Below are 26,540 nucleotides of genomic sequence, written 5' to 3'. Positions count from 1 at the left end.
CATGTGAAATATAAAGTCACCGGAGCCCACACGCACGCCGGCGTTCCCGTGCATCTGCCGCACAGAGACGCACAAACACTCATGGGGGGCTTTCTTCTCTGTCTGCAGAGTTGGTTTCCTCTGAGGGGAGCTGAGCGGGAACACATCAAGGCGTCGGGCTGAAAGCCTTCGATGATGGATCCCTGCCAGCCGAGGCCTATAGATCAGCGCGATCATGGCACAGTTAAAGCCCATCACAGTTCAGTTATTTGAGGGTAAAAATGAAGGCATAAAAGCAGGAAGAACAGAGAGAAGCGGCGTAATTACAAAGCAGCTGTGCGCAGAGGAAACCATTTCAGAACTCTCCTGCTGTGACGGACAGTTTGATGCTGCACTGTTGATTCTCAACGGCGGGGTCAGAGGTCACTCAGAACAGAAAAAGTTAACCGACTGGGTCAGTCATTGAGCTCAGGAGGCTGCCAGCAGGTACTCTCACCTCGGTGCATAGGGGGGAAGCATGGTGGCTCGCAGTGCCAACTGTGCTCTGGGTGAGCTGTGCCAACTCCGCCAGCCTTGCGATGTCTTCTTGCCAGCGCCATCTGGGTAGAACAGCTCTGCGCACATGCAGTGCTTCTCCTCTCCCCTGGCTCAGAGGGCATTGGAACGCGAGCACACGCATGGGTGCACGCAAGAAAGCAAGGGCAGGCGCCCGCTTCCCTTTCACGTGCGTCCACAAATATGTATGGTATGAGCGCGCCGCACACCCGCACAGCCGGCCACTGACAGCTCACCATCTGTGCACTGCCTCCTACTTCTCCCTGAGCTTCCTTCTCTGCCCTTGTTTTCGCTCCCATAAACGCAGCGTTCCTTTTTATCCTTTCCTCACAATCTCCCATTGCACGGATCTCCAATCATGGATCCCAACTTTGAGTTGTTTCCACCTGTCAATCAAATTGCTTTGTTGTTTTGTTTCATATAACATCAAAGTTTCTTTATGTTTTTTTTTTTTTTTTTGGATTTCAGAGTTTTCACCATCTCTTTTAAAATGTTCCCATGAGACCAATTCAAAAATACACAAAGTAAACAGTGGGATTGTGTTAAAAAAATTAAATAAATAAAAACCTGGACACCATACCTGAAAAAGAATCTTGAGAAAAGGATAAACTAAATAGAAGGTTGAAAGGAAGAGGAGAAAAAAATCCTTCGCTCTTTTATAAAGCAGTGTTCCTTTTGAGATGACGAAGAAGTGAACAAAAGAAAAACCAACCTGGAGAAAAATGGTAACAAGAGCTGTAAACGGGAGATAGTGGAGGCGACAGAAGTGGAGAATAAGAAAGGAGAGGTGTGGTGAGGTAACATGAATGTGGACCGTGGAATTCACATCAAAGTGAAGCTAAAAGTAGTTACTCCTTACAGACTTTCCTTGGGTGAAGCTGCTCCTCATATGTTTCTCATTTAAAAAAAAGGTCTGTTTGAAAATGAAGGCCAAGGAAAAGCAGAAGCACCCCGCATGTAGCATGTGCTTTCTTTCCGCTTGAGTAAGTTTCCATGAGCCTTAGGCGGACAGAGTTTTCAATGAAAATGCCTTTTATATATATACAGTATATATATATATATATATATATATATATATATATATATATATATATATATATATATATATATATATATATATATATATATATATATATATATATATATATATATATATATATATATATATATATATATATATATGTATATATACACTTTTTTTTGGCTTGGAAAAACAGCAATATCTGAAATATCTTCTGTTTTTTCTCCACCACCATCTTCTAGCTGTTGCCCCATCGTTTCTTCTCCCCAATCTCCTTCTGCCCTCTGGCAGCATCACACCCCCATCCAGAAGATCTACGACTGAACACTTTTCCACTTGTATTATTCTTCCAGTCTGGAGCCGTTTTCCCTCGTTTGCCCTTCTCCGGCTGCCGCTCTGTCTTTATGACTTCCAGCATGTCTCCAATCTTCTGTTTCGGCTTTTGCCTCTCTTATCCTTCGACAGCACCCCCTTCTTCCAATCCCCCAGTTCCATACGATGCCACATGTTGTGCAAGAAGTTGCCTTATTATGAACAAGGAAAATCCATTTGGAGCTGCCGTCTGCTGCTTCTGCCCCCTCTTGAGTCCAAATGCACGACCCCCCCCCTCATTCCAAACCATTTGAACTCATTTCACATTCCTTCACTGTCAATTTGAGAATCAAGCCTTTGTGTATTGTCATTTGTTGTGTACAACAAATCCATAATCTATGAATAGCATCATTTAGCAGTTTAAAAAACAAAAAAACTCAATTTTTTAGTTTTTAATCTACAATGCATATGTATTTTATGAGTGGACTACACATGTACTACTTACTGTATTTTCTGCACTACTGTTCTTTCGGCATAACCCTTCAGGCAGTGAGGGTGGTTTTGTCAGAGTTTTTTTACGCCGGATGCCCTTCCTGACAAACTCCCTGTATTTTATCAGGGCTGGGGACCCAGCCCCCAAAGGACCCACACTGGATAAACCCTGATTTTCCATGCCCCTCCTGCACTTAACTACAGTGCCCCCTATAATGCGGAGTGCCTTATGTGTGGATCAATCCCGCTGCAAACAAGGTTTCCATCGGCGGTTTCCCCGGCCGGTTGGCTGCCTCGGTCCCGTCGAGGCCTGACCAGAGCTCTTCTAGGGCCGGCGTTTGGGGGTGGGGGCCTGGGCTTGCTCCGGGGGGGGCCGGCGCTTTCTGGCTCCCCTCTCTCTGTGTGGGGGTGGTGGTGCTGGGCCTGGGGTGTCTGCGCCTCCGGGGGTGGGGCCCCGGGGCTGGGTGGGCCTGGCCCCCTTGCTGGGGGGGGGGGGCGGGGGACGGCTGTTTGACCACCGGGGGACAGTCTATCATCTGTCCCCAACTTACCCCCTTCCTCATATAACCTCATAATAGGGTGAGGGGGTGGGGGGCTTAGCCTGCGATGAGCCTTGGGGGGGGGGGTTTACTAGGCAGTGACCCCCCTCCTGTGGTTGCCGTATGGAGTGGGCCCCCCCTCTTTCGGTTTTATTTGCACCTTAGACATGTAGGGCCCTTGGTAGGGGGGGTGCTTGGACATCACTGCCAGCAAGCAGCGGATGTCCTCCTAGCACCCTACCCGCCAATTTTAACCGCACCTTAGACATTTAGGGCCCCTTGGTGGGGAGGGTGAGGGGACGTCACTGTGAGTAATCAGGAGACGTCCCCTTAGTGCCCTACCCGCCAATTTTAACCGCACCCCCCTTAGTACACACACCCCTCCCCCCTCAATATATACATCCCAACATAAACACACACACATGCACACACACACTCTCTCAAACACACATACACGCACACACATTTTGCAAGGAAGGTGGGACCTAGGACCATCTGTCCCCTGCCTCTTCCCTGGTGGGGGGTACGGGCCCCTTTGCAACGGCGGCTGTGTCCCCGGGGTGCTGGCTTCCTGGGCCCGGCGGTGCTCTCTCCGCGCGGTGGGGGGGTTCACATTACATCTGAGCCGGGGGTGTTCGTGTCCCTGGGGGGTGGGTTCTGGTCCTTGCTCCTGAGTGCTGGGCCCCGCCAAATTTCCAACTGTGGCCGAGCCTGGTCGGGCCATATTTACAACACCCCTTGTGGGCCCTCTTTTTTCCCCGGGGTTCCCCCCTCCTGGGCGGGGGCGGCGGGCCCCTGCCTCGCTCCTCCCTGGACCAACCGTTGGCCGGGCGGATGGCTGCCTGGAGTGCGGAGTGGGTCTCCCTTGGGGGGTCCTGGCCCGTACCTGGGGTTGGGGCGGGGGGATGCCCGGAACTCCTGGGTGGTGGTGGGGTGCTCGTCTGGGGCTGTGGGCGTCCTTCTCCGGTGGGGCCCTGCGTTGGGTTCTCCCGGCGCGGCGGGGGGGCTGCTCTCCTGGTTGGGCTGGGGCGGCGCCCTCTTTCCCTCCGTGCCTCCCTGCTCTCTGGCTCTGGGGGCCTTGCGGCGGCCCTGCTGGCCCTGGCCTGGGTGGCGGGCTTGGTCGCCCGGGCGGCGGTTGTTCCCTGCCGGTTCCCGTGTGGTGTTGGGGGGAATCCGGCTGCCGCTGCTGGTGCGGTGGGGGTCTTGGGGTGGGGATGGCTGGGCACTCTCCCTCCTTCTTTTCACGTTCCACCATCCATTTTAGAAGAACATAAACACTCACCTGAGCACAGGTGTCAGCTCAACAGACTGAATGACTGAAATATTTCACACTAGTTGGTTTTAAGGCATAAGTATGCGTGTGAACACTATCTGTTTTGTGTACATGTCGACAGGTGGACATTTTTGCAACTAACAGGTGTGTTTATAACATTTGAGTGTGTGTGTGGACAGGCTCCGCCCTTTTTTTTTTTGTTTTTTTTTTTTACATTTGAACCTTACCATAATGATTAACAACCAGTAAACTTGTTGCTTTATGCTGCTTCATGGTCTTATCCCCCTTCCCCTCCTATTATCACCCCCTACCCCCCCTCTCTCTAACGTCCCTCTTTCTTCTTCCCCTCTTTCCTTTTCCGTCCGGTCCAACACCAAAGATTTTCAGACATGTTTGAAATTAATAAAGTTTGGCCTCAATTACAAAAGGGGTTTATTCAGACATAACTTTGGTTTGTCTGAAGATTAATAACCCCTCTTGTTAAAGTAAAATATGTCCAACCCAAGAGGCCCTCAGCTCTCATCTGTCTGCCTAGCTGTTGGACAGGACAAGTTAAAAAAAAAAAAAAAACAAAAAAAAAAACAAGGTTGGGTGTTATTGTAACGCGGCTAACATGTAGAGGTACGAGGACTGTGTTTTTTTGTTTTTTTTTTGGTGTTACTAACCAGTTGGGAGTTACAGACGTTGTGAATATGGTCATGCGGCTGAGGCGTCTAACATGGCTGACCTGTAGTGTGTTGCTATCAAGTTTTAGAGTCACTGTGAATAGAATTTATAAAGTCTGACTGACTGACTTATCTCTGACTCTTTTGTTTCGCTTATAGCACCTTTTAGTTCTTGTGCCTTCTACAAGACAAAAGTTCCAACGTAGACCAATCATTGATGATCATCCAGTGTGCCCTATTGTACGGTAAACATAGAACTAAGTTTAAGAAGTTTGAGTTGGTCAACTCACTGAAGAGTGTTTCCAGTTAATTTGATTATGTCTGTTTGACTGACAGGAAATGGAGAAAAAGGTCACATCTTATTTTGGTTCAGTTTGACCATAGAGTAAAAAAAACATGAAGAGGAAACGTTGTCATTGCAAATTATGTCATCACCTTGTGTCACTTTTCACAACGATTGGGGCGATTACCTTCTGATGGCCTTGCAATTTATGCAACTCAAGAGAATAGAAAACGCCCAGTCAGGGTTCTCTTCATTTTCAGGTGGACTTGAGTTTGTTCAGTCTTCATTAGCATTTAGTTGAGTTTTCATTTCCATCAAATGAAACTGAGATTATAAAGTCCTTCGTGGACCAAACAGCTCAGTGTGAAGACATCCCAAAAGAGCAAAAGGCAATGTTCTGTATACAAAAACGGGAATTCAAAAAGTTGGAAATGGAGACATAAAAATAAGGTCTACAACCTGCTTTTTTGTAACCTAAAGTCCCACTCCGATCATCATTTTATCTATTGTAAAAGCCTTCCTGTTGGCCTTTCAATTCTGATTATGCTGTTTTTGGCCAAAATACCTGTGTTGTTTTCTAGGACATATTGTTTCTGCAGAGCAGCAGGAGTTTATCACAAAGTCACTACAAAGTAAGGCTGCCCTGACTTCCTGTCACCCACCTGTTTACGCACTCCAGCTATCTTAGAGCCCCTCACACCCCCCCACCCAACATTATCGATGCAACAAAAATGGCGAGCGATGTTGGAGCCAGATTCCAGCTCAGACGAGGAAAACAAAGACGCACATGGATCTATTCGTCTGCAAGCGGATGCATCGGAATGGTCGAAAGCAGGGAGACAGCGCATTTTCTACAAAACAAATGTGATCTTTTTCAAACCTGGTTTACCACAGTTTGAATAAAGAAATACTCAGTTACATCACTAGTGTCCCCCATCATGAGAAAAAAGTGCCACAAGAACATGTTTCAAATAACAAAAACACTATTTTTATTGGACTGGGTCTTCAATAGGAAACATGATATCAGTGATACTCGAGCAAGTATAAGATGAGGGGTTAAAACAAAAAAAGTAACATGTATTCGACCGATCAGATGTGTTTATGACTAACAAACCGCCGTAAATGTTTCATTTTTGGTGGACCAAGTCAAACCAATACTATCAGTGCTGCTCTTTCCTTCGCTCTTCTCTGCCTCTCTTCCTTCATCACAGTTCTCACTTCTTCCTCCTCCCTTACTCTGTCTGCTAAAATCTTCTCTTTCTTTTCACCCCCCCCCTTCCCATTCCCTGCAGTGTCCCCCCCCCCCCCCCTCTCCTTCTGCTCTACCATCATCACAACATCTGATTAACATATGTCTGGGCTTCACTCCCTGTCAGCTTGCAGGCATCTGCACACATGCAAACCAACACACACACACACACACGCGCGTTCGCTCAATGTCAAGTTCAGGAGCATAGCAGACCAAAAAAAAAAGCTCCAAATTTCCCTGATCCCTCTTTTAACTGCATTTATATCCCTCTCAGAGAGTGCGGTTGTGCGTTGGCTCACAGCAGAGAAGATGAGAGACAAAGCGTCTCCACATTACTGAAAGACAACAAACCTCATTTTCCCTGCTGAGCTGCTTAAAAATGCCAGTAAATGCCAGAGGAGGGTGAGAAACAAAAAGAACTACAGCGAGATAGATCAGAGCCAACCTGTGTGAGTGCTCAATGAACATCCGAAACAAGCTCCAATGAGGTTTTATGTCCCTAAAATTAAAGACTCCTACTTTCTTTAATGCAGATGATACCATGACAAATGTAGTTGATTTGATAAATAACAAGAACTTCACTAGGAATTCTCTATTTTAACAGCATCTATGTTCCAAGATCTGCCAGTGTGCTCTCCACCTGATAAGGATTTAAGACAGAATCAGAAACTCACTCCTCACATGTGTGAATGCAGGATCCTTAAGCCTCCTTTGAAATCATTTGTTCTCGTTCCAGTGTCCCAGATTGCCTGGAATCATCCCTCCTTCAGCATCTCATCCACAACAAAAAAACATGCAATAACAGCAACAGACATAGGCAACCGAACAAACACTTTCACAGAGTAGCTCGTCAAAGCGCATTATCCGACAGACAGTGACAAAAGCTTTTCCAAAACTCCACAGCAGAAAGGCGGAGGGTTGTTTGAATTGATCTACATTTTGTAACACTCATAATTGTGCCAGCTGCTTCCAATCCACCTTTGAAAAATGGAAACAAATGCACAGGAGATACAGACAACCCAGACATGGTGTTTGACGCTGTATGGGACCTAAATGGAGCTGAGTTAAATAAGCATGTCTTTGTGTACAGAAAGCTTGAAGGCGCATCAAACTGCATGCTTTATTCGAGAAGTTCTTCGTCTGCAAGGTGCAACATTGAGTCAATTTACAGGACACTAGAAGTTATTTGATTTCTAAAGTCATCAAGATAAGCCAACATCCATTATCTGATGATTGCAGTTTTCAGATAAATCAGATTAGCCCGTGATTTCTCACATATGGCTTTGAAAAGCTAACATCTTCATATTTATATGATTTATTTCTTACTTTTACATTTGTACGCATGTAAACGAAACAAACGAATGGTGTATACAAGGCAACCTGTTTCGTCCTTCTGGGTTACAAACTAAGAACGACAGGACATGTTCTATATTTTGCAGACATAAAGTGCTCCGGTCTGATCCTGTATTTTGAGCATCTCCGTTATAAAACAGAACCGTTAAACTGAACCGAACCGTGCCATTTTTGGGCTCCCGTTGGTTGTAGGTCCATAGAAAAAGGGAACGGACAAGTAAGGGTGGAGCTACTGTTGAAACACGCTGATTGGCTGAAGGTAATTGTGACAACAAAAAGAAAACTCCAAGAAAGTATTCCTCTTCACCGCCTGCAATATATTTTTTTCAAACAACATTAAATGACTTGTATCTGTGGATTAGGTGCTGGATGACATCCATTGTTTTTGTTAGCTTTATCCTGCATGCACTGTGACGGTTCAACTTTGAGTGGAAAGGCTCATCTGAACTGCCTGGACCATTCAAAACCAAACCAGACCGGACTGAACAACTCAGTGGAAACGAGGCTGTGAAAGTTCCCATGTTAGCAAAGCTCTGATTCGCCGCCATGTTTACGAAGAATGGATGCTCTATAGTTTTAAGAGTTATACTAAGTTGGAAATTTGGTAAACCAATTAGAAGATGGAGCAACCAGGATTTTCTGATGATTGCATTTCAGAAGTCAATTATTGCTTCAAACAGGGGCAGAGCTAAAACATTTTATATGGGGGAGTGCAGAAGAATTTGGAAGGGTGGCAAATGAGAACAGCAGAGTGGCAGACCATTACAAATGAAAGGATCAAAACATGTATCTCAAACTGTTTTACTACTGAGGCCAATAATTTAAGCGGCTCAAGATTTCATTTAAAACACTGCTTTTGTTACTTTTGCTTAAAGGAGCCAATAATGTTACTAATACTGACTGAAAAATTGGGAGGCAAAGCTTGTTGCTGCCCCCCACCCCGGCTCCGCCCCTGGCTCCAAGTCCCCCCCCCCCCCCCTTTTGTAAAAGAACCATTTGTGGCATCACAAACAATCTGTCATGAGGCATCTGTCAGATCTCCCCCTCCAGCTCCTCTCCACTCTGCTCCTGATTTCACCAGCTGTCGTCACTCAGCTCATCAACCTCCTCTGCTCTTAAGGAGACTCAACTCAATCATTCAACGCCAGTTCGTTACCCCTTATGGTGACTATGCCTGGTCTAGTCTTATTCATGTTCATGTTAAAGTCAAGTCAAGTCTGCCTTGTATTAATTCTGCTGTCTAACCTCAGGAGAATCATCCCACGAGTGACGCCAGTTGGATCATCCATCAAGCTCTCTGAGAAGTAGAAGATCTCTTGGCTTATGCTGACCGCGCCTAACACCTCCAGCCACGCCACAGCCAAGCGCTCCAGCCACGCCACAGCCAAGCGCTCCAGCCACGCCACAGCCAAGCGCTCCAGCCACGCCACAGCCAAGCGCTCCAGCCACGCCACAGCCAAGCGCTCCAGCCACGCCACAGCCAAACGCTCCAGCCACGCCACAAGCCTCTGTCCTGTTCAGACCTCCGCCACCACAGAATTCAAAAGTTCCTGGAAAGAAATAAATCATTTCTTACCCGCCACTTACCTTTTGTATTTCTGGGTTCCAGCGCCTGGGTTCGCCACTCTCCGAGATTCATGACAGAACGAACTGGCCAAACTCCGGACCCAGCTGACCCAGACGGACTACGCTCTGCGGTAAATCAACAAGGCATCGCCCTGGATCGTCAAGCCGCCGCCCTGTCTCAAATAGCGTCCGTCCAACAGGAACTTTTTCGACACCTCGACAGCTTAACACAAACATTAATGGCTGTTACAGGGCAAATGGCTACCCCTGTAACTACAGCTACGCTTCCTGCTTCTAGCAACGTCTCCACATCCGCTTCCGCCTCGACTCCGGAAAATTTCCGTCTACAACCAGAGCCGTTCTTCGGCGAAGTCGAGGCATGTGGCGGTTTTCTGCTTCAGTGCCGACTTCTGTTCCTACAAGCTCCAAGGTATTACCACTCTGATCATAGCAAGATAACACTAATAATCAACTCTCTCCGTAACAAAGCATTACAATGGGCCCAGGCGTTCTTGGCGGTCAACCCGATTTCCCATCTGACCTTCGAACACTTCATCAATGAATTCCAGCTGGTTTTTGATCAGCCGAGGAGACAGGAGGAAGCCACTCGTAAACTCTTGGCCCTCAAGCAACGTAACCGGTCTGTCAGTGACCATATCATTGACTTTAGGATCTTAGCAGTGGAAGCAGGATGGTTGGATCCTGCGTTGCGAGGGGTATTTTACCAATCCCTGAGCGAAACTATTAAGGACCACCTATGTACCCAACCAGAGACTCGCACGTTTGAGGAGCTCGTCACCGCAGCTCTCCGTTCTGACACCCGTCTTAGGGAGCGACAACAGGAAAGGACTTCTCAGCCTTGCAAAAACCCTGTTAAGACATCTCAAGGTACGGCACAGCATCATTTTTCTATCTCATCACCTGAGCTCTCTTACAGTCGTCCGGACGAACCCATGCAGATCGGGCACTCCAAACTCTCTGCGGATGAACGGCAGAGACGTCAGGTTGAAGGTGCGTGCTTTTACTGTGGAGAATCAGGTCACCTAGTAAATCAATGCAATTTACGTCCAAACTCCAAAACTTCCCCGCTAGAAGACAGGCCGCGGGCGGGTGACTCCACTTCAAAAAACTTTCTCTTCATTCCTGTCAAGCTTAGCCATGCATCCAAAATCATTGAACTACAAGCCCTAATCGACTCTGGAGCCGAACAGAGCTTCATTGACCATAGCATTATCTCCAGTCTGTCTCTACCCACCGAAAAACTCCAAGCCCCGATTAAAACTGCTGGGTTAGGGGGTCAACATCTGTCCATTATCACGCATTGTACTGAACCTGTTCTGCTAATTTCTTCCGGCAATCACCGAGAATTCACCCGTTTTTTTGTCACCCACTCTCCGCAGAATCCAATAGTGTTGGGGTTTTCCTGGTTACAGCGCCACAACCCGCAGTTTGACTGGGTTCGGCATCGCCTCACTAATTGGAGTGAATTTTGCCTTGCTAACTGCTTACAGTCAGCCGTTCCGTCCGTTAAAGTATTCACCTCCAACACTCCTGAAATTATCGACCTTTCTAACGTCCCTGAATGCTACCATGATTTACGCTCTGTCTTTAGTAAATCTAAAGCCAGCTCGCTGCCTCCCCACAGGCCGTATGATTGTTCCATCAACCTATTGGATGGAGCTTCTCTTCCTAAGGGAAGGTTATTCAACCTCTCCGGTCCCGAGAAAGTAGCTATGGAGAGTTACATCCATGAAGCACTTTCTTCGGGACACATTCGCCCCTCGTCTTCTCCGGCTGGCGCCGGTTTTTTCTTTGTCCAAAAGAAAGACAAAACCCTGAGACCCTGCATTGACTACCGCGAACTCAACCAAATAACAATTAAAGACAAATACTCTCTTCCGCTCATTACCTCCGTTTTTGACTCCATTCAGGAAGCTCGCATATTCTCCAAACTTGACCTACGTAATGCTTACCATCTTGTTCGGGTCAAGGAAGGAGATGAATGGAAGACCGCGTTCAAAACTCCCCTCGGTCACTATGAATACTTGGTCATGCCATTTGGTCTTACTAACGCCCCCGCTGTTTTTCAGCGTCTGGTCAACGACGTCCTTAGAGACTTCATCAACCGTTTCGTATTTGTGTACCTCGACGATATTCTCATTTATTCCAGAGACCCCATTCAACATCAAAATCAGGTTCGTCAGGTGCTTCAACGTTTGTCCGAGAATCAGCTGTTTGTCAAAGCCGAGAAGTGTCAATTTCACACTTCTATTATCCCTTTTCTCGGTTATATTTTTGAGGCTGGTTGCATACGTCCCGATCCTGCCAAGATCGAGGCCGTCTCTCAGTGGGAACCTCCTACTTCCCGTAAAAAGTTGCAACAGTTTCTTGGTTTCGCTAACTTTTACCGTCGTTTTATTAGGAACTATAGTGCTATCGCTGCGCCACTCACCCAGCTTACATCCACCACTAGGTCCTACCAATGGAACACCACAGCCCAAAAAGCCTTCGACTCCCTCAAAAGGCTCTTCGTGACAGCTCCCATTCTTATCCAACCTGATCCTATGAGACAATTTGTGGTCGAGGTTGATGCTTCAGACACTGGTGTTGGGGCCGTTCTCTCTCAACGAGAAGAGAAGTCTGGCAAGCTCAAGCCTTGTGCATTCTTTTCAAAAAAACTCTCATCTGCCGAGCGGAATTACGATGTGGGGAATCGAGAACTTCTTGCAATTAAATTGGCTATAGAAGAGTGGCGTCACTGGCTGGAGGGAGCGGTTCAACCCTTCATCGTCTGGACAGACCACAAAAATCTTGCATACCTTCGTTCCGCAAAAAGGCTCAACTCACGCCAAGCACGCTGGTGTCTATTCTTCGACCGTTTCAATTTTTCCATAACCTACAGGCCAGGCAGTCGCAACGCCAAACCTGACGCCCTATCCCGGAAATACTGCGCTTCTGACAATCTAGACACCAACTCGACCAACATCATCCCAGACTCCTGCATTATTGGTAATCTCACTTGGGACATCGAGACCAAGGTGATGCAGGCCCAAGGTGAGGAACCCGACCACCCTGATCCTCCCAATGGTACCCTGTATGTCCCTCTTTCTCTAAGATCTGAAGCCATAACCTGGGCACACGCCTCACGCATCGCCTGTCACGGTGGCATAGCCAGAACCCTCAGTCTTCTCCGCAGACGTTTCTTCTGGCCGGCCATGGGCAAGGATGTCAAGGAGTATGTAGCCGCCTGTCCCACCTGCGCTCGCTCCAAATCATCCAATTCTCCGCCTTCTGGACTGCTCCATCCTCTGTCAACTCCCAGCCGCCCTTGGTCCCATATTGCTGTGGACTTCGTTACCGGTCTGCCTCTCTCCCAGGGTAACTCCGTCATACTCACCGTTATTGACAGATTCTCCAAGTTTGTTCATTTCATCCCTCTACCACGGTTGCCCACTGCCTCTGAGACCGCCGATGTCCTGGTCCACAATGTTTTTCGTCACCACGGCATCCCAGCTGACATAGTATCAGACCGTGGGCCCCAATTTGTGTCACAAGTCTGGAAGACCTTCTGTTCAGCCTTGGGTGCCACGGTCAGCCTCACCTCTGGGTACCACCCTCAGTCAAATGGTCAAGCGGAGCGGGTCAACCAAGAGCTGGAGACTTCTCTCCGTTGCCTGGCGGATAGGAATTCCACGGACTGGTCCAAGTATCTGGTGTGGGTCGAGTATGCACACAATACGCATCCCTCTTCTGCTACAGGTCTGTCTCCGTTTGAGGCCGCCCTCGGGTACCCACCACCACTGTTCCCCTCACAAGAACTGGACTTGGCAGTACCCTCGGTTCAGGACCATCTGCGCAGGTGCCAGACCATTTGGCATCAAACCAGGGCTGCACTCCTGCGCACCAGGGAGAGCAACTGCCGTTCTGCCAACCGTCGCAGGGTGGTGGGACCCACCTATCAGCCAGGTCAGAGGGTTTGGTTGTCCTCGCGGAACATTCCTATCCAGGCCACGTCACGCAAGCTCGCCCCCCGTTACATTGGACCTTACACTATTGAAAAAGTCATTAATCCCTCCTGTGTCCGTCTTCAGCTTCCTGCGGCCCTCAAGGTTCATCCATCATTCCACGTGTCACAGATCAAGCCTGTTTTGGACAGCGCGCTTTGCCCGCCTTCCGCTTCCCCTCCGCCCGCCCGGGTCATCGACGGGGCTCCCGCCTACACGGCCAGCAGGGTTTTGGACGTCCGACGCCGGGGTCGTGGCCACCAGTTCCTGGTGGATTGGGAGGGTTACGGTCCGGAGGAACGCTCCTGGGTCTCCCGTTCCCTTATACTGGACCGTACCCTCATTGAGGATTTTTATCGTGCCCACCCGGATCGGTGTCCTGGACCGCCTGGAGGCGGTCGTTGAGGGGGGGGTACTGTCATGAGGCATCTGTCAGATCTCCCCCTCCAGCTCCTCTCCACTCTGCTCCTGATTTCACCAGCTGTCGTCACTCAGCTCATCAACCTCCTCTGCTCTTAAGGAGACTCAACTCAATCATTCAACGCCAGTTCGTTACCCCTTATGGTGACTATGCCTGGTCTAGTCTTATTCATGTTCATGTTAAAGTCAAGTCAAGTCTGCCTTGTATTAATTCTGCTGTCTAACCTCAGGAGAATCATCCCACGAGTGACGCCAGTTGGATCATCCATCAAGCTCTCTGAGAAGTAGAAGATCTCTTGGCTTATGCTGACCGCGCCTAACACCTCCAGCCACGCCACAGCCAAGCGCTCCAGCCACGCCACAGCCAAGCGCTCCAGCCACGCCACAGCCAAGCGCTCCAGCCACGCCACAGCCAAGCGCTCCAGCCACGCCACAGCCAAGCGCTCCAGCCACGCCACAGCCAAACGCTCCAGCCACGCCACAAGCCTCTGTCCTGTTCAGACCTCCGCCACCACAGAATTCAAAAGTTCCTGGAAAGAAATAAATCATTTCTTACCCGCCACTTACCTTTTGTATTTCTGGGTTCCAGCGCCTGGGTTCGCCACTCTCCGAGATTCATGACACAATCCCTTTCTGTTTATGACCCACAAACACCCCCACCCCTCTCCACTGGCACTATAACACCCCCTCTCAAAGCATTGGTTAGCATATGTGCTCAAATTGAAATTGGACAAATAAAAAAGCCCTCTTCACATAATTCACAGAATGACCACACAACGCTGCTGAGAAAACAGCGTTTTATTAGAGAATGGACCTCAGTGCCGTGACAGTGGGTTGCTTTGTGCAAGATGAAGCTGTCATGAGTGTATTATCCTGAGTGTGGGTGATGGAGAAGAATGAGAGTGACTTTTTGGATGGAAGACTTGACTCGGTCAGGGAGGTGCACTTGAGCAGCATGGGCAGTGGAATGAAAAACACACACACTAACACTAAATGTTCCCCCCCGTCTCCCTAACACACACACCAAACAACCACTGACCGCTCTGTGTGTCTTCTTTAAAATAGCATCGAAGCTTAAAAACCATAGCCACAAACCTAGACGAGTCTGCACCCTTTTCTCTGCCCTCCCGCACAATAACCTTTGCATGTCTATGATTTTGGGTTCACACTCCAGTGGAGACCATTAGTGAGCCGCTACCAAACAGGCTGGAAAGAAAATAGTCTGTGAGAAACACAGACTAAAAGGCAAAAGGATGAGGAGAAAAAAACCCAGAATGTAGAGCAGAATTAAGTGAAGACATTAGCCAGAAAGAAGCACTCAATGTGCAGACGCACAGACGGGAAGAGACATGAGAAGATATTGTGGCAGCGCCACATTACACTGAGAAAAGGGAACATCAGGGCAAACCTCAGTGCTCTTCCTTCCTGTGACCATCTGACGATGGCCTCAGCTTCAGTGCAACCTGATGCAACTCCCCAGAAACAGTCTGAGGATTGCATTTCAAACGGCGTACTCCATTCATGGAACAGAAAAGAAGGGGTGGAGGTTGTGAAGGCAATCCAAAAAGTGTCAGGCGGGTAGTGTTCTCCAACGAGCTTCAGCTGTTCATAGAAGTTAATTATACTATTTTCTACACTATAAGGGACACTTAAAAGCTACTATTTTGTTCAAAAAAAGGACAGTGCACCTTATTTATAGATTATTTATGGATTCATTGTGGATGGACTTAACGATTTCGAAGCAATTTTGAGAGGAATGGAGTTGGAGCTCTTTCAAAATGTTTGGTTGGGTGTCATTGTGAATGAGCTAACGTAGCAGTGCCGGATTGTGTTTTTTTAAAGTTGCTAACGTGTAGCATGTGACAAGTTCAAGACACTTTTGTCTCGCCTAATGCACCTTATATTTTGGTGTGGCCTATTTATGACATCAATTCAAAAATACAGTATATGTATGCTGGGGTCCCAAAAACCTGCAATAGCAGCAAGATGGCTTAAGAGACTCCACTGGGTTCCACTACAGCATCTTAATGATACGTGTCTGTGACCGTGCAGAAATGGTTCCATGTAAACAATGATCAGGAGTAAAATCTCTAACTTTAATGAGTTGATTGGAAAAGAAAAAAAGCCAAAAATCTGCAGAAAAATATGGGGAGTGAAAGTGAGTGTTGCTGAAAAGGGGCAATAGGCAGAGTTTGAGAAAAAAAAAAAAAAAGGCTAGCAAGACACTCCCTGCGTGTGCTGATGGTCCCCAGCCATCTGGACACTTTCCCTCCCTCCACCCCCCTGCTTTTCCTCTCCCGCTTTCTGCCGACTGGTGTTCTATTCATGGTGGACTCATTTCACCTTTCAGCATGCTACGCCCGCTCGCAACAATACATGCTAATGAGGTAGAACAAATGACTTCTTTTCTCCTCTGGGTGCATGCATGTGCCTTTGGTGTGTGCATGCGTGTGTGAGACAGAGAGAGCGTGCATCGGTTGTTAAGTTCCTCCATTCCCAGCTTCCAAAGAAATGCCTAACTGTCATAGAAGTTGCTGCGTTCGAATGGTTTTCCTTTCCTTGCATGATGTCACTTTACCAGGAAGTTGCTATAAAACACACACATAGTAAAAATGATGAAGAAAAGAAACTTTATCTCATGGAGTGCACAACTACAATTGGATCCCAAAGATCAACAACAGTAGTAGCAAATGGCCACAACCCTGTTTCATCATAAAACCTCGCACCAGTCGTCATCTACGTACGCAGCGCTGACCGACTTGGCCCAGACCTAATCAGATGGGCTTTGTGATGACAAAGTAAGCAAGAGACAGGGGATAGGTGCGAGGGGTGCAGACGTTCACAGCTCCCCGAAACGTGGATGACAGGAAATGAATGGAGTGCCTGATTTGTCAGAACTGTGCACAAGATACCAAATCTGACATTAGCAAGAGAAGTGGTGACAGGTAGACCAAAAAAACAAAACTAAACAAAAAAATATGAGGAGAGAGCCAGGATGCCGAAAACACCAAGGAGTAATTCAGACGTCAGGAGAGAGAAAAGGAACGGATGACAAAGAGGAAAGCGTGCAGCAGAACAGTTGGAGTTTGTCTGGGCATCTCCGGAGAAAGATCCTCAGCTTTCTCTGTGTCAGTAGGTGGCGCTAGTGATACATCTGTACTTGTGCCAACTCTTTTTCTCCCCCCTAACACTCCTCTTTTTTTGGTGAATCACAGTGACAATCTGGCTTGGCAGTCACAATGAAGCAATGGCAGACACCAGAGTAGCACCCTGCAGTGGGCAGAGCACGACGCTGGTGGGGTGAAGATGACGGTCGTGCATGAAGTGGCGTCAAGCATTTTGTTCAGGTTTTCATCCGAGAAGTGATCATCTATATTGAAATCACTTCACTTCGCTTCACGCTATTGTTGAATGAGACAATTGTGTTTATGAAAGCTGGATGTTGCCACTGAGTGACTAGCTACTATGCAACATCTTCTCACCCATGATTATGTCTGTTTTTCTCAAACAAAATGCAGAACTCTATCATTCCCTTGCTTTCTGCATTTTAAAAACTTGTCATTTTTTTTCTGCAGCAGTTTGGGAACAAACTGCCTTATTAAGTAATTTTACCAACCGATGCATCCAATTACTCTACCCAGCTCCCATCATCAAAACCTCAAAACCAGGGAAAGCAACTTTCCACGAGAATATCCCTGGGATAAGTCTAATGCAGGACTAATGGAAGTGGTGCCGCAGTTCCTTTAACTAGCACAGCAACAGGAACCAGCCCGTTCCCGGCTTTCCTCCCCGCCTCCGGGCTCAGGACCCAGCCCAACTTAGGACACAATGGGCCTGTAGAATGAGAGGAACCGATGGCCATCCAGAGATAGCCCCGCACGCCAGGAACCAGAAGGGGAACCAGAAGGAACCAAAGAGGAGGGAGGGGGAAAGGATGGGATGGGAGAGGATGGGAACCCAGTCAGCAGGGGAGAAGAGGGCGGGGACAATCAGAGGATAAGGGTCAGGTCTTGTGCAACATATATGATGTTTACTTGCGTGGAGAAGAGCTATTTCGGCAAAACGCTGTCAATTACACTGCAGGGAGATACACTAACATAAACAACTGGGATCTCTAGAATTCCTCTACCTCCTCTGCCATTTGATTCCCAATGGCTTATGGGTAATGAAGAAAAATAAAGATCATGGGGATGGAAGTGATACGCAGGGTGCAGTCACAGAGGAGGGAAGAGGGGCCAAAAGTCAAATTGACCGTGACACCAGTGTCCTTGGTTTTGACCCTTTTTGTCCTGCCTCTTGCCCCGGGTAAGTTGACCGTCCTATCTGGCTTCCTCAGAAACTGCCCGGAGCATCGAACAGTGAGTTAGTTAGCCAAGGAGGCAAACTGTGAGAGCAAGAAACCACTCCTGTTTCCCTCAGACCAGACCTGCTCCTGGCTCTATTTTGAGTGCCTCCGGTTAAACTCACACACTATCAGGCCTGCTGTTTCCATGCCAACAAGAACAGAGATGGCATCAAAGGCAGGGCGTGGGCAAACATACGAGCATGTACATGATATTGTACACATGGATTTGTCCATTGGAGAAGATGATGCATGTTCTTTAAATTGTGAAGATAATTTTTAAAGAACGTCGATGGAATTCATGGATATTCTGCCTTAAAGATTGAACACTTGGAACAGAGTTTGGTCATGGAGGCAGTGGATCTCACATAAGTGGTGAAGGAGGGTGGTCACAGCAGACAGAAAAAACCTAAAACCAAAACTCTACAAATGTCTTTGCTGCAGAGCTGCGGTTGAAACTTGATACAAACAGGAAATCTTCCAGAAGACTGACAGAATCCACTCAATTTAAAATAAAATCAAGATAAAGTAAAATAAAACATCAAAATAAAACACCAATTCTACGCTTTTTAAAGACCCACTCCGATTTTTCCCCCAACTATTTTCAAAGCGTTCCCAATGGCCTTTTGATTATGATTAAAGGACAGTGTTGACACAGAGTAAGCCTGCCCCTACTTCCCGTCATCCACCTGTGTAGACTCTTTTACAGCCCCTCACACCTCCAAACTAACAACAAAACTGACCGGCAGCTATCCAGCTGTTCAGTTTAAATTCAGATTCCAGCTCAGACGAGGAAAACAAAGACGTACATGGATCTATTCGTCTGCAAGCGGATGTATCAGAATGGAGCAGAGCAGGGAAGTTGTAGCCTGCCATAGTAGCTTCTACGTCACAAACCACAAGGTTTTTCCAACGTTATATTTTTCATCTGCTCCTGATTCACAACAATTTGGATAAAGAAATACTAACAGATACAATTTTAAGCTTACTTTTCTTTATACATGTTGTGAGAGAAATGCTATAAGAACATGTTAAAAAAAAACAAAACCAGGATTTTCTTTGGAGTGTGTCGTTAATCCAAATTTTTGATAAGCAAGTACAGCTAAACAGACATTTGTCAGACAAGTCACCGCTTTGAAACTAGGCACCCCACCTTAGCTTCTCGTCACAATTGCATCCTTTACATTCTAGTTTTAAGATGATCATGAGGTTCTTTGCAGCAACAGTCAGGAGAGGAGCACAAGAAATATTCTCAATAGAAGCAACTTAAACTTTCTCTTCTAACACGCCAACACTTACAGTAACATACTAGATCTGTGCAAATATGCTGTGTAAAAGTCAACTGTGTTAACCTTTTTTATCAATTGGTTTATAAAATACTTCAAAAAACTGTTGAATAGATTTTTTACAAGTCAGTTGCTTTTTTATTTTTTATAACTGAGGTCAGTCAGTTACTTGTTTTTGGACGAATAAAGTACACGAAGATTTTAGATAGGTTAGAGGAAGGCAAAATAAAATAAAAAGCATTATCTTTGATGGATTTATTGTTTAAGAAAAAACAATTTTGTACTACTAATCTTTGTTTAATGATTTGTAATAATGAACCTTTTGACAAAAGCTGGTTAAATATAGGTAGAGCTGTTGCATGTAATTTTTCCGGCCACGCTAAACGCTTTCTGCCCAGAAATTGTTTACAGGCTGGATCTCTGAGAGCTCGAGCTTTTCTCAGAGCCCTGCAATTAGCAACTCACGAGTTTCTTTCAACGTAAATGAGATATTTCTCCCTCCCCGCCTCGGTTGTCTGTCTCAAATCTCCATCCTTCCAGCTTGGCTGCCAGAATCTGCGGCTTCTGGCATCAGGTCACCTCCAGTTCACTTCAGAGCTTTTCTCTTTTTCTCCCTTTTCTCTATTTTTGGGGTCGGGTTCCTCCAGTTGGCAAAAGCTAACGGGCTGACATCAGGGCCACAAACACTCATACCTCACTTTCACTGGGTAATAATTAGAATCAGAGTCTATTGATTCACTGGATCACTTCCAACTTCAAACACACCCCAATTTATAAGGAAATAGGTTTGGTTTACATAAAAAAGGGGAACTATTGAAAACTTCTATAACAAAAAGTTCATGTTTAGTCCCTGAGACTTGACCAGAATTTCACATTCATTCCCTGATTGATTTTTTTTCCCATGCCTCCATCTTCCATTTGTCTTTGATACCCTTGTAACCTTTTTTCTCTCTCTTTTAATCTCCCCGTCTGCTCCCCAAGTCCCCTGTGTTAATCACAATCTAATCCTCAGCGATCAATTCCCCATGAAGACGCCACCCAACACTAATAACCCACACATGTTCAGCCAAACAGAGGTCCATGAAGGGGCCAAAACACACCATCATGCTGGATCGGACGCTGAAAAAACTCTTTCAGTTGACAAGAATGTCTCATATGATTACAGCCTTTTTAAACGTTTAGTGAAAAAAACTGTTTATAAGCTTAATAAACGACCGCGTGTTGAAATGGTGAATGAATGGGAAATCCCAGAGATACATGTGTCCTCCTCCCTCAATCAGCGAGTGACTGGGTTTGTTGTTGGGCTACGGGGCGATGCCCGGGGCGCTGCACCACTAATGCATTAGTCTCTTTAGCGGTTCAGGGCATCTGTCATGAGTCGCTACATGTTTTTGTATCACTGCATCTTGCAGCCTCGGGCAAAATGGCATAGAAGCGCCGTTTTTTTTTAGCTAAATATAGCAAGCCGGGTTGTAGAAATGTTGCGTTCTGATAAAAAAAAAAAAAAAATATTTGCAGAAGCAGACACTTTGGGGAAGTGGCAACAGTGTTGCACGCTGTGGCTCTAACATGCAGTTGACAGCTCTTCAAGGCTGTGTTGTGTTATGTAAGCAAGACCGATTGAACATAGTTGCCTAAATAGTGCTGCTACTAGCTATTTTGATGCTCTAAATAAACCCCCTCTCAACCCAGCTCTTATAGCCACAGTGGAAAAAAAAATTCTGTCAAAAATGTAGAATTTTAAACAGGTAGCCTCGAGACGTACATGTCTTTGTTTTCAGTCCATCATCCGTTTTTGTGTCAGCATTGATGTTAAAACAGTAAGGCCCCTTTGACATGGCCTAAAGTAAGTAAGTAAATAGGATAAACATTGTAATGTACTTTTTTAAGTATTTTATAATTGGATTTCTTTTTTGATAGATGAAGTATCCATGAATAAATAAATGTCTCCTCTGCTGTCCTCATGTTGCAGCAGAAACTCTCCATCCCATCTCTCCCATACTTAAAAAAGCTTTTAATGACCAAGTAAATGTTATTTTTTTGCTTATTATTTTGGTAATACAACTTTTTTACTTTCAATTAATGGTGATCACAATTTACCAACATTGCCACCTTAAGTTAAAATCGAGAGCAGCGCATCTTAAATCAGCATTTCTAATTTTGAAGCTTTAAAGATCCACTCCAAAGAAAATGATTTTTCTCCCACTTTTTTTTAACATGTTCTTGTAGTATTTGATCCCTGATGAAATACATTTATAGAGACATCTAAGATTAAGCCTGTGTTTCTGAGTATTTCTTTATTCAAATTCTTATAAAACAGGAGCAGGCAAGAAAAAAGTTGGAGCTGGTTAATAACAGGTAAACAGTTGGAAAAAGCCTGATGGAGGGAGGTATGCACTACAAACAGGTCTAATAGACCACTAGATCCATATACGTCTTTGTTTTCCTCGTCTGAGTTGGAATCAGGCTCAAAACTGTACGGCTGGATAGCCCCAATATCGCTCGCCATTTTTGATTCACCGGTAAGGTTAGGTGGGAGGTGTGAGGGGCTGTAAGCTAGCGGGAGAGGTTGTACACAGATGGGTGATGGGAAATGGAGGTGTGTTAACTCCACTCCACCAGTTCTGCCAACAACTCAGAGGTGAATTTCTAATGAACTCATGCCGAACTGCAGAAACGATGTCCTACACAACGACACAATCAGGACAAAAACACCACTGGGATTGATTTTAAAATACATGAAAAGATGATCGGAGAGGGACTTTAACAAATTATGTCTCTGTAATACTTTGGAATCTTGAAGCACCAACTTTTTAACATGCTTACAACCCTTCTGAATTCCATCCAGTAACTCATAGATTTGTAAATAAAGCTGCACAAAGACATGGTGTCATTTAAATACACTGGCCTGAGTTGATCCCTGGCACTCAGTGTGGTGGGAGCAGCGGCGCCGGTGCAAGGAAAAGCTCAGCTCTGGTTCCAGCCCTTCAATAATCAGCTGCAGAAGATGTCACACCGACCCGTGGGCGCCTCGTTTTTTTGAAACACTGTTCGTCCAACCAGACGCCAGGCATCAAACGCTTCCTTGCACGACACACTGGAAGCATCCTTGGCACGCTTTCCTTCTAGGTTGACAAGGCTGCCATATGGCGCCGAGCTGCCAAGCTTTGTTTGTGAGCACGAGAGAAAGAGACCAATCTGCACAACTGCCATACGAGTCGCAGAGAGGGCGTTTTGTGCGAGATGATTGCATTTGCAAACACTGACGCTGGAGTTTCACCCCAACACACGAGCCCCCACACAGCTGGGAATTATTTTGTGCACAATTTAATACTGCCAAAAAGGAAATGGCAAATTAGGAGTCTCTTTGTGCAGCGAACGCGTGCAGCAAATGTTTGATGAGAATCAAATTCCTCCCGAGATGAAGTGTGGATCTCAGTACCATCTTCTGCCTAAGTTGTCCTTTAAATGCTGAAGAAGCTTCCTCTGACTAAAGTGCCCTCAGACTAACATGAAGGCAGCAATTTGTTCACTCTTAAGGGAGGCATAGAGCCTCAAACTCTTTGCAGATATGGAAAAAGTGTAAAGAGAACCAAAGAAAAAAGGTTTATCTTTGCCTCTTACAGAAAGTTATTGCATTTTCTGAATGGTATGACTTCTTAATGGGTAGCATATGTGGCCGTGTGCATACAGTGCAGTAGTTGAGGTTAAGCTAATAGCACAAGCAGAGGGGGAACTGGGAAGCCTTGGCGTATAAAGGATACTTGTTTCCTTGTTGCACTGAAAACCAGATGTTGATAAAGAGGCAAAAGGGGTGGAGGGAAAGGCAGATGTGCAAGAAATTACTATCTCTTGAGCCAAACGTCTCGAAACATCTGCAAACAAAATTCGGACCATACAGCGGAAGATGGATTTATGTTCTACCTCACAAGGATTTTCAGTACTCCGTGAGAGCCCCTCTCACCCACCTGGAGGTGCTGGCTCTCGGCGGCAGCAGGACTAAAGACCGACGCCGCAATCTGGAGCCGTTTAACTTTTGGAAAAAAGTCAGATTCTTCCGCAAATGGCTTCATTGGTCTGAGAAGACAAACACGGCTGCAGAAGCAATAAAACTTCAGAGGACCCGGCTGGATCTCGTCCACGCCGATCCGACGTTGTGAAGGCCAGCATGACAATGAACGTCAAGGACCACTGCTCTACAGACCCATGTGTACGGACATGATTCATGGGCTGTTTTTTTGAAGGCTGCTAATGCTCAGCTGAGTTGGCCATGTGGTTGGAGTGCGGAGCACATGGTTTGAATCGGGAACTTTCAATCCATAGGAGCAAACGGGGTCAAGAAAGTGTATCAGATGACAGTTGCATTTCAAAATCTGTCAAACATAAATGTTACATGGCTTTATGTGCATTTGTTCATAAATGTGCATGTTCTCATTTAATCTAAGCGTTCCCCAGTGGTCTTTTAATTAGGATTATGCCGTTTTTAGCCAAAATTAGGTAGATGCGTCAAAATGAAGCGGAGCAGGGGAAAAAAAAAAATACTCAGAGATGCAATTTTAAGCTTTTTTGTCTGTCCTAATGTCTGTCTTTCATGCCGCATAAACATGTTAAAACCACCAAAAACGCAATTTTCATCAGAGTGAGACTTTAAATTCTTTCAATCACACATTTTTTACTGAACTGCAGCAAGTTTCTTCTGTGATTTCAACGCAAAAGACATAATATTTATGAATCATCCAAAAAACTGTCCAATATTAATTTGCTTTGGAAAACATACTGGCATTAAAAAGAAAAAAACTATGTTGGAAGTGAATTCACACCTAGTGGGGTAGCTAAAAATGGATTTAAAGAGGAGGTCCATGTTGAGACACAATGCACTATAAGTTAAACAAAATGGGCCTTTTACTCTGCCCCATTTTGAGAAAATGGGACACCTCCTTTGATTTCTTTATGTAACCCCCACTGTCCCCTCTCCCACTCCACCTCGTATTCTTCGGAGCAATTTCTCAAATGGCCCTTTCTTGAAATAATTGACGCTCGGCGTTTACCGTTTGAGGCGTCTGCTGTCGGTTTGACAACAAAACAATCAGATGGGGGCGAGCGACTGTCATTCCATTGTCCCGTCCCTCTGTTTGTCTGTGACACTAAGTGACTACAGCTGGAAGCCCTCTTATCCTACAATAACCATCATGCAAGTCAAATTCAAGCAGAAAAAGAAAGAACCTCATTATTCCGCCGCGGTGGTTTGATTTTAACTAGAGGAAGAAACAATGATTTAATTGTGTCTGCTCATGGTAAATAAAGGACTGCTGGGATTCAGATACTGAATTGGAGTTAGCTACTGCTTTTTACGTTCACCTTTAGGGAAAGACACAAATAGGAGCGTGCCCATCTTTCAAGCAAATACAGACTCCCTCTTTTCTCCTGGATGTAACAGACTGTCAATACTCTGAGGGGGGAAAAAAACAAAACGGAGGGTCCACAGTCTGCAACTATTGATCCACACTTCTCCCTTTTCTCTCAATCCCTGTCTGCGGATCTTAAATTCCCTCCTTTTTTCAACGGTCTAGCCTTTTTACTGTGCCCATATGTCAAAATTAATGAGCGAGCTCAAGCTTGTGGGCTGAGAAGAGGGTTGCCATTTAAAAAAGACAGACAGATAAACAAGAAATGTTCTGAAATGTTTTGATGGGGAAACCTTAGTCACGGTGATTAAAATGCTAAAGCACGATGAACGGAGGTGAGCCCCCCCCATCTCCTTTCTTCCTTCAACATGCTTTCTCTTTGTGTCTGCCTTTGTCAGTTCTTCTGCTTTTCTGTTTCGCACTCCTCCACCTCTAAGGTGCAAACCAGACAAAAGGAACTTCTAAGATCGGGTTTTGTGGAGTGGTAGCAGCAGGCAAGTATGGGTATGTCCATTTTTCAAGGTCCTAATTGCCCTCATTCGAAAAGGTTCTATCTATCCAACCTGCGTTTGTGTGTCCTCTGCTTCAACCTCTACTGCAGTTGCAGATTCCTTAAAAACTAAAGACATTAGAGATTACACACACACCCACACACATCTTATCCTTTTCTTTTCTAAAGCTGAAAAAGAAAATGTTTAAACTCATGCTGCCACGCAAATAGACTCCCCTGTTCGCCCCCGGTTCCCGAATTCCTCTCCTTCCCGACGTCTAATCTTTAAATGCAAATTGGGTGACAGGTGAATATCGAGGAGGTGAGCGATAACGGCTAACATCTTCACTCGGGCGCATTATCGCCGCTCCACATCACAACCAGGCGCCTATTCAATATCATTACCTTTGGCAGAATGCAGGGAGAAACACACTTGTGTGTCCTTTTGTATTCATGAGGCATACTGTATGAACACCTGCATGTGTGCTCACACACACACACACAAACAGACACACACTTCCAGAAGCTTATCTTCTTGAATACGAAAAGGAGGGGGGGGGGGGGGGGGGGGGGGGGGGGCTTGTCAGGATGGCACATTGTATGGATGCATGTTAGTGTGCCGGTGTGCATGTGTGTGTGTGTGAGGACGGCAATGTGCATTAGGGCGATTACAATATCAGCCAACTCCAGATGGAGGCAGGAAAATAAACAGAGGATGAGAGCGAGCGAGCTTGGGGACAGACAGAGAGAGGGAGACTAAAAAGTGTGTGTGTGTGTGTGTGTGAGGCCGCCTGCCTGCTTGCAAGCGATACAGTCAGAGAAAGTAAAGTTAATTAGCAACTCAATCCCAGTGTATATACAGAGGATTGAGTGATCACTAAATGCAGGACAGTATACAGTACATGTTTATACTGTCCGTATGGGTCCAGCAGCTCCTTTTAAGCTCCAAACTTTGCAGTCCTCCTGAAATGTCTGAGGTGCAAAAAAGGTTTCTAATGCTACGTTCACACTAATCTTTTTAATGAAAAGCCTATACAAACGCGTGCAAATGCACGTATCGGACTTTCCCGTTCAAAACTCCCCCGTTTACGCATCGCTGCACAAGTTTTTAGGACAGTTTTCCGGGCTCCACGTACAAAACGTTCAACGGCCGTGCACTCAAAGTTAAACCGGGGACTCTGAGTTGGAAGTGAGGTAGGGGCAGTGACATTTTTAATTCACGAACGCACCAGCCGTTTGAAAATTGCTCATGAAAGAGAAATTAATAATGTTCCCATTTTTCACAATAGAGCTGGAGCAAGAACCA

At 46.0% G+C, this 26,540-nt stretch overlaps 1 protein-coding gene and 1 long non-coding RNA gene across 6 annotated transcripts in view; one reads left to right on the top strand and one right to left on the bottom strand.

The window, feature by feature from the left end:
- The window catches only part of runx1t1 (RUNX1 partner transcriptional co-repressor 1), a 69,666-nt gene that overhangs the window by 38,612 nt on the left and 4,514 nt on the right, over positions 1-26,540 (bottom strand). The window lies entirely within an intron of this gene.
- LOC111948210 (uncharacterized) lies at positions 1,688-4,968 on the top strand. Its single transcript, XR_002874172.2, has 2 exons — positions 1,688-2,617; positions 4,758-4,968. It is a non-coding gene; the product is annotated as an uncharacterized LOC111948210 (long non-coding RNA).

The sequence above is a fragment of the Oryzias latipes genome, chromosome 11, assembly GCF_053564925.1.
Source record: "Oryzias latipes strain Hd-rR chromosome 11, Olatipes_Hd-rR_3.1".
In the NCBI taxonomy this organism is placed as follows: Eukaryota; Metazoa; Chordata; class Actinopteri; order Beloniformes; family Adrianichthyidae; genus Oryzias; species Oryzias latipes.
Note: the sequence above shows the minus strand (reverse complement) of the source record. Positions and strands in the feature narration are given on the sequence as shown.